At 44.1% G+C, this 8808-nt stretch overlaps 1 protein-coding gene across 7 annotated transcripts in view; it reads left to right on the top strand.

Moving 5' to 3' along the window:
- Positions 1 to 8808, top strand: part of zgc:136439 (uncharacterized protein LOC678627 homolog) — a 45126-nt gene that overhangs the window by 11475 nt on the left and 24843 nt on the right. The gene's annotated exons all lie outside the window — the stretch shown is intronic.

The following is an 8808-nucleotide window of genomic DNA, read 5'->3' as shown; positions in this document are numbered from 1 at the left end:
GTAGGGTGGAAGGTGAGCACCAGGGGCGTTCTGACCTTGTTACGGTTGGAGGGGTGGGGTCTGAGGGCAGAGCTTTGGGATGTGGACGAGATGCGTTGGAGGGCATCTTTAACCATGTGGGAAGGAAAATTGCGGTCTCTAGAGAAGGAGGCCATCTGGTGTGTTCTGTGGTGGAACTGATCCTCCTGGGAGCAGATATGGCGGAGGCGGAGGAATTGGGAATACGAGATGGCATTTTTGCAGGAGGTAGGGTGGGAAGAGGTGTAATCCAGGTAGCTGTGGGAGTCGGTGGGTTTGTAAAAAATGTTCGTGTCAAGTTGGTCGTCATTAATGGAGATGGAGAGGTCCGGGGAGGGAGGTGTCAGAGATGGTCCAGGTAAATTTAAGGTCAGGGTGGAATGTGTTGGTGAAGTTGATGAATTTCTCAACCTCCTCGCAGAGGTCATCAATGTAGCAGAGGAAGAGGTCGGGAGTGGTGCCGGTGTAATTAAGGAAGATGGACTGTTCTACGTAGCCAACAAAGAGACAGGCATAGCTGGGGCCCATACTTGGTCTGGAGAAAGTGGGAGGATTCGAAGGAGAAATTGTTGAGGCTGAGGACCAGTTCGGCCAGACGAATGAGTGTGTCGGTGGAAGGGTACAGTTGGATACGTCGGGAGAGGAAGAAATGGAGGGCTTGGAGACCCTGGTCATGGCGGATGGAGGTGTAGAGGGATTGGATATCCATGGTGAAGATGAGGCTTTGGGGGCCGGGGAAACGGAAGTCTTGGTGGAGGGCTTGGGTGGTGTCTTGAACGTATGAGGGGAGTTCCTGGACTTTGGGGAATAAGACAGTGTCGAGGTAGGTAGAAATGAGTTCAGTGGGGCAAGAGCATACTGAGACAATGGGTCGGCCAGGGTCGTCAGGCTTGTGGATCTTGGGAAGGAGGTAGAACTGGGCAGTGCGGGGTTCCTGGACTATGAGGGTTGGAAGCTGTGGGTGGGAGATCTCCTGAGGTGATGAGGTTCTGTATCGTCTGGGAGATGATGGTTTGGTGATGGGGGTGGGGTCATGGTCGAGGGGGTGGTAGGAAGAGGTGTCCTCGAGTTGGCGTTTGGCTTCAGCGGTATAGAGGTCAGTACGCCAGATTACCACTGCGCCCCTTTATCTGCTGGCTTGATGGTGAGGTTGGGATTGGAGCAGAGGGATTGGAGGGCTGCGCGTTGTGAAGGTGAGAGGTTGGAGTGGGGGAGGGGGTTAGACAGGTTGAGGCGGTTAATGTCCCAGCGGCAGTTGGAAATGAAGAGGTCGAGGGCGGGTAATAGGCCAGTACGGGGTGTCCAGGTGGATGCAGTGTGTTGAAGAAAATCCCCCAGGACTCTCGGGGTGGCATGGATGGAGCAAATCCAAGCAGAAGTGGGTACTGTAGATGCTGGAGATTTACAGTCAAGAGTAGAGTGGTGCAGGAAAAGTACAGCAGGTCAAGCAGCATCCAAGGAGCAGAAAAATCAATGTTTCGGGCAAAAGCCCTTCATCAGGAATTCTTTTTTTTCTCTCTTTAATTTTTTTTCTTTTCCATTGTTTGTGGACTAGAGTAGTAGTTTGATCACTGTTATTGTTATTATAAGATTATTATACTATTTTGTAGTAATTTAATAATTTTGGAAAAAAATCAGTCTTTTTCTCAACAAAAATATTTACAGAAGGAGACATATGGTATGTTAGTTTTTAGAGGGATTGAGTTTTGGAACCATAGGTCATACTATAGCTGTACAAAACTATAGTGGGACCATGCTTGGAGTATTGTGTACAGTTCTGGTCACTGCATCATAGGAAGGCTGTGGAGCATTGAGAAGGGTTCAGAGGAGATTTAGTAGGATGCTGCCTAGAACAGAAGGAAAGCCTTATGAGGAAAGACTGAGGGACTTGAGGCTGTTTTTGTGAGAGAGAACAAGGTTGAGAAGTGACTTAATTGAGACATATAAGGTAATCAGAGTGGACAGTGAGACCATCTTTCTCCGGATAGTGATGACTAGCACGAGGGGACATAGCTTTAAACTGAGGGGTGGTAGATTATAGGACAGATGTCAGAGGTAGTTTCTTTACTCAGAGTAGAAGGGTGTGGAGCACACTGCCTGCAACAGTAGTCGAGTTGCCATTTAAATTATCATTGGATAGAGATATGGATGAAAATGAATAGTGTAGGTTAGATGGGCTTTGGATTCATTTCACAGGTCGGCGCAACATTGAGGGCTGAAGGGCCTGTACTGCGCTGTAATGTTCGATGTTCTCTGTTCTAAGTTTAAGAAAGGACATCAGCTGGAGTATGAAACTCCAGAATGGTAGCACAGACAGTGTTGTACACAGATGGATTTAGCAATCTTTCTACTCTGCAGAATTTTTTTTATAATATATTTTTATTGAGAAAAAATAGATTTTTTAATATTACAAGTACAAAACAATGCAATTCAAAACAGTACAAAAAAACCCAAATAACAAAAAACCCCAACCCACCCTCATGTACAAATGTATAATCATATATAGAAAAATATAGAATTAAAATAAAACTAAACTAGCTATTTAACTAAATAAATAAATAACCAACAACAAACAAATAAATAGTAATAACTCAGCCCAGCCAAACAAAATGCTCATACATTCACCGTTCCTCCTCCCTGGATATTGGACTCGTGAAACACAATCGTTAACAGCTATATAAAACCCTTGTTAGTGTAGCAGATATATCTGAGTCAAGGTATTTCAAAAAGGGCTGCCATGTCTTGTAAAAATTCTCAGTTTTGTGGTGTACTATATTTGCGAGAAAATCCAGGAGATTATGATCTAAAACAATCTTCTGCCAACCTGACAGGTCCAGGGGTTTTTCAGATATCCAACCGAGCAAGATATTCTTTCTTACACAGAACATGAGAATATTGAAAAGTTTTTTCTTACGCACGTCTGCAGGATATACAGTGGGTAGGCCCAAAAGGAGAGAGAGAGAGAGAGATAGGGTCCTTCTCCACCCTTACACCACAATCCTCTCCATTGCGCCCGCCACAGCACTCCAATATATTTGAAGCCTATCGCAAGACCAAAGACAATGGGTAAGAGTGCCTGTGCAGACCTTGCACTTGGGACATGCTGAAGATAACCCTGGTTTAAATTTTGACAACAGTCTGAAACCAAGTGGACCCTATGGAGAATCTTCAATTGTAAAGCATGGGTCCCATTACAAACTGATATCTTCCTTGCATTCTCCCAAATATCCTTCCATGCCTCTGAGGAAACTTCAATACCCAGCTCTCTTTCCCACATCTTGCAGAGTCGATCAGACTCATCTGAGGTGGCACCCCCCAATTGATGATATAAAGTGACCACCTAAATAGGAATCTATAGTCACCCTCAAGAGCTAGCTCCTTCGTAAGACCACCCATAGGCATAGCCTCTGATTTTGTAAAATTATTCTTATACCCTGAAAAAGTGCCAAGCGCGCGAATGCATTGTATCAGGCGAGGCACTGAAACTGCTGGATTTGTCAAAAAAATTAGGACATCGTCTGCATACAATGAGATCTTATGTAATTTTGACCCCACTTCTGGAGCTGATATATTGGGATCCCCACGAATGGCCCCTGCCAACGGTTCAGTCACCAACTTAATAAGCAGTGGTGAATGGGGCCAGCCCTGCCAGCTGCCCCTAAAAATATTAAAATTGCTTGATCATACCCTGTTGGTAATGTGTGAGGTACACTGTAGAGAACCTTTACCCATCTTATGAAGACTTCGCCCAAACCAAACTGCTCTATAGTATACAAAAGGTACGGCCACACAACTCTGTCAAATGCCTTCTCTGCATCGAAAGAAATCACCAATCCCTGTATTGAGTGCTGTTGGCATGCTTGAATTACTTTAAGCAGTCTCCTAATATTATTGGTGGATCTGCGACCCTTTATAAAGCCTGTCTGATCCTCTTTAATAATAGAGGGTAACACAGTCCCCAGCCTTAACATGAGAGCCTTAGACAGGATTTTGAAGTTCACATTTAAGAGCGAGATGGGCCTGTATGAAGCACATTCTTCCGAGTCCTTCCCTTTTTTTAAAGCTAAGTGAAATATTGGCCTCTCTGAGATGGTGGGAGACCATCATGACTGTATGAATCATTAAACATATTCAGCATCGGGCCTGACAGTATACGTATAAATTCCTTGTAGAATTCACTGGGAAGTCCGTCAGGACCGGGCGCCTTTTTACTCTGAAGCTGCCTCGCAGCTTCCTGCACTTCTTACTCTTATAATGGGGCATTGAGAAAGGACTGTTGTTCGGGAGTCACACCTGGGAGCTTCAGATCTCTTTTTAAAAAAAAGATTCCATTTTGCCTGCTCCTCCTCACAATTCTCAGATTGGTATGACTTAGAGTAAAATCTCTGGAACGCCACATTAATCTTTTTAGAATCACATGTTAGGTTCCCAGACCCCTCCCTAATCACCGTAATGGTTTGTAGGGCACTCCTCTTTCTGGCAAGGTATGCTAAGTATTTGCCAGGCTCTTCACCATGCTTGTACAACCTTTGCAAAACCAGCTCCTTCTTTGCCATCTGCATGAGCACGGAATTTAGTGCAGACCGCAGAACTGTAATCCTCTGTAGTTTGACCAATGAGGGTCCGTCAAAGTAGGCCTTCTTGGCTGCCTTCAACTGTGCTTCAAGGAGATGTTGCTGCTCACCTTTCTGCCGCTTCCTACTGGTGGAATCTGAAATAACTAACCCCGTAGCATAAGCTTTGGCAGTTTCCCAGAGAACGGATGAACTATCAACTGAGCCTATGTTGATGTCTAGAAACGCCCGAAATTCCCGAGAGAAATACTCCACAAACTTACTAACCATGAGGATAAAGGGTTCCATTCGCCAGTACCTTGAACCCACTGTAACGTCCTTAATCTTAACCATAAGGTACACTGTAGAATGATCACAGATGGTAATATTACCAATCGTACAAGATGCCACCATGTCCAGCGTTACCGCAGGAGTCAGAAAAAAATCAATCATCTTGTGACATCTGTGCGGATTGGAGAAAAATGTAAAATCCCTACCTGTAGGGTGGAGACACCTCCAGATGTCCACCAACCCTAATTCCCCACACAGACCCAATAACTATTTAGTTTGTACAGAGTATTGAGGGACCTTTGGGAACCTGTCTACTGTGGGATCCATGAGACAGTTAAAATCTCCCCCTATAATGATGTGCCGGGACTCCAGACTTATCAGTTTAGAAAAAGCATCTGCCAAAACTTTAAGGGGATGAGCTGGGGGACAATAAACATTTAAAACACCGTATTCTTCCCCATTTATCAAGGCTTTAAGAATACAAACCTCCCGTATGGGTATTTATCACATTCCAACAATTTAAATGGGAGATTTTTCCTAACCAATATAGCCACTCCCCTACTTCTGGTATTAAATGATGAAAAATAAACGCTGTCAAAGCCATTCTGCTGTAATTTCAGATGCTCCTTGTCATCCAAATATGTCTCCTGTAACAAAGCAATATCCACCTTCTCCTTTCTAAGACTCAAGAGTACCTTCTTCCTCTTAATTGGTGAGTGACTTCCCTTGATATTCCAGGTACACCATTTAATCAAATCATTAGCCATAATCTTCTGCAATTACATTTAAATTCCAGAGAGGAGGAACCCGAACCACAAGCTGCTGAGCCTTCGTGTCACATGATCCACCAAATATAAAAACTACATAAACTAAAACTACTACATTTAACAAACCTACAAAATTATAAATAATAAAAAACAACAAAACCAAACAAACAAACCAACATATAAAGTGCCAACAGCGCTGAGTAGGGGAACTCACCCCCTGCCTAGAGGGTGCAACTACCCATCCCAAACTGCCCATAAGTAGGCATCTAGCCATCCCAACCACCTTCACTTCTCCCAGCTAGAGCCGCACCATAAACACAAGCTGAAAAGAATAAACACCCCATAGAATATCAACATGAATAAAAAACATTCTTTTATTAAAAAAGAGGGGAAATAAATACCCCACCCATCCTTTGATATATCCTAACTTAGAAATTGAAAATGTACATCTTAACCACCATATTATTATCAGATTAGATTACTTTGTGTGGAAACAGGCCCTTCAGCCCAACAAGTCCACACCGACCCGCCGAAGCGCAACCCACCCAGACCCATTCCCCTACATTTCACCCCTTCTCCTAACACTATGGGCAATTTAGCATGGCCAATTCACCTAACCTGCACATGTTTGGACTGTGGGAGGAAACCGGAGCACCTGGAGGAAACCCAGGCAGACACGGGGAGAATGTGCAAACTCCACACAGTCAGTCGCCTGAGGCGGGAATTGAACCCGGGTCTCTGCCGCTGAGAGGCAACAGTGATAACCAGTGTGCCGCCCAGTAGAGGAAAAAAAAAGAAAAATAAAGCTCCAACCGGATTTCCTCAGTTTCTTTTACAGAATGATAAACACATACCCAAATAACACTATTTATACATACTACAATTATTCAAATTAGGTTAATTTGTCCACAAAGCCTCTTGCCTTCTCCGATGTGTCAAAGAGGTGTATGGATCCATCTAAGGTGATCCGAAGTACTGCCAGATATCTCAGAGTACTGAATCCCAAGCTCCCTCAGTCTCCTCTTGATGCCATCGTAAGATTTTTGTTTCTGGATGACTGCCGCTGAGAAGTCCTGAAAGAACATGATCTTGGAGCCCTCAAATTAGGGTCTTCGGATCCTTCCCCTGGACTCCATGACTCTCTCCTTATCCTGGTAATGATGGAACCGCACCAGGAGGGGACGGTCCAGACCTGATCTCCGTACTGCGACCCGGTGAGCCCTCTCTATCTTCAATCCTCTCATGCCGGCCTCCAAGTAGAGGAATTTCGGAAGACAATCCTCCACAAATTCCGCAGGCTGCTCGCCTTCCTTACCCTCAGGCAGACTGATGATCTGAATGTTTTTTTTCTTCTGCCCCTGTTCTCAAGATCATCCACTTGGTCACGCAAATTACTGACCTGCATCTTCAGGGCTTGGATCTCATCCTTGGATGAACTGGCATCAGTTTCCACCACTGTGACCCTATGCTCCACCTCATCCGACCACTTTTCCAGGTCTCCCAGCTGCGACTCATGCTTCTGCAGCATGAGAGAGACCGGAGCCAACTTCAATCTGTTTCTCCAGCATCTCACGAGATTTCGAGAGCTGGCTCACCAGGTCTTGGAGAGTAATTGACTCCGAGGCTGCTGCAGGCTGAACTGCAGACCTGGCCTCATATGCTCCTCCTCCCTTTTTTGGCATCTCTGGACGGCTGAAAACACAGTTAATTTTTTAGAAGTTTCTTGGGACTCCACGATCTTTCCGGAGTCCAAGAAATCCTGATGACCTGGGTTGGGCAGGTTAAAGGACCATACAGCTTGTGCTGCGATGCAAAGCTCTGCAGTGCGATCTTCTCAGATCGCCGCCATCTTAGATCCCCTCTACTCTGCAGAAATTTTAATAGCTCGATTTTTTTTTTCAATGGAAATGACCAATTTATAAAAAGAAAACAGAAAAAGAAACTATTACAAACAGTGGATTGCAGTTGTTCTTAAACTTTGCATTGACATTTTTGGTCAGTTTTGATTACTCTGCCTGAACAAAGATAGACTGAGCAACTAAGAGCTTGATATTTTAAAAAGCCAGTTTGAAAGTAGTGATACCAATTGTGGGGATTTTCCTGTGCTGCCTTGTGCTGGAGCATTTGCCTGTCCAGATTTCCCTTCTCACCTCAAAGACAGAGGAAGGCGTTGTCTTGTGTATAAAATAATGTAATTCTCGTTAACCAGCATTTTTGATTAACCACCACTATCATTTTCCCAAGCATGCTGGATAACAAATATTTTACTACAGATTTTTAAAATTTCCCTGATGAAATCAGAATCCCAGTCAGGTTAAGCAGGAGAATTTGTGTGGTCTGGAAAGTTTTCTCATATCAGTTTAATTTAACAGTTTTGTATTGATATATGTTTATTTATGAAGAATCAAATTATTGATTTTAGTTGGGTATTAACTCTATAATCTTTAATTTATTCTTTAATGGGATGTGGGCCTCACCGGATAGACTGGCATTTAATGCTCATTTCTAATTTCCCTTGAGAAGGTAGTGGTGAGTCAGTTTCTTGAACTGCTGCAATTTATTTGTTGTATGTACACCGTGTTATTAGAAAAGCAGTTCATGACTTGTGTGTCCCTTCAGAGATACTCCAGGGCTAGATTGTATAATGACTGACATTCCATACAATTCAATGTGAATCAAGAGGTCGGTAACAGATTAGAAAATTAATTTTTATATTAAATAGAAGAAAAGAGAAAATGGAGTACAATGTGTACAATGTTGTGGTTCTGTTCGCCGAGCTGGAAATTTTTGTTGCAAACGTTTCGTCCCCTGTCTAGGTGATATCCTCAGTGCTTGGGACCCTCCTGTGAAGCGCTTCTGTGGTGTTTCCTCCGGCATTTATAGTGGCCTATCCCTGCCGCTTCCGGTTGTCAGTTTCAGCTGTCCGCTGTAGTGGCCGGTATATTGGGTCCAGGTCGATGTGTTTGTTGATGGAGTTTGTGGATGAGTGCCATGCTTCTAGGAATTCCCTGGCTGTTCTTTGCTTGGCTTGCCCTTAATGGTAGTGTTGTCCCAGTCGAATTCATGTTGCTTGTCGTCTGCGTGTGTGGCTACTAAGGATAGCTGGTCGTGGCGTTTCGTGGCTAGTTGATGTTCATGGATGCGGATGGTTAACTGACAACCAGACTACTGCGACCACT

This window comes from Chiloscyllium plagiosum, chromosome 7 (genome assembly GCF_004010195.1).
Source record: "Chiloscyllium plagiosum isolate BGI_BamShark_2017 chromosome 7, ASM401019v2, whole genome shotgun sequence".
NCBI lineage: Eukaryota > Metazoa > Chordata > Chondrichthyes > Orectolobiformes > Hemiscylliidae > Chiloscyllium > Chiloscyllium plagiosum.
This window is presented reverse-complemented; position numbering and strand designations above follow the sequence as displayed.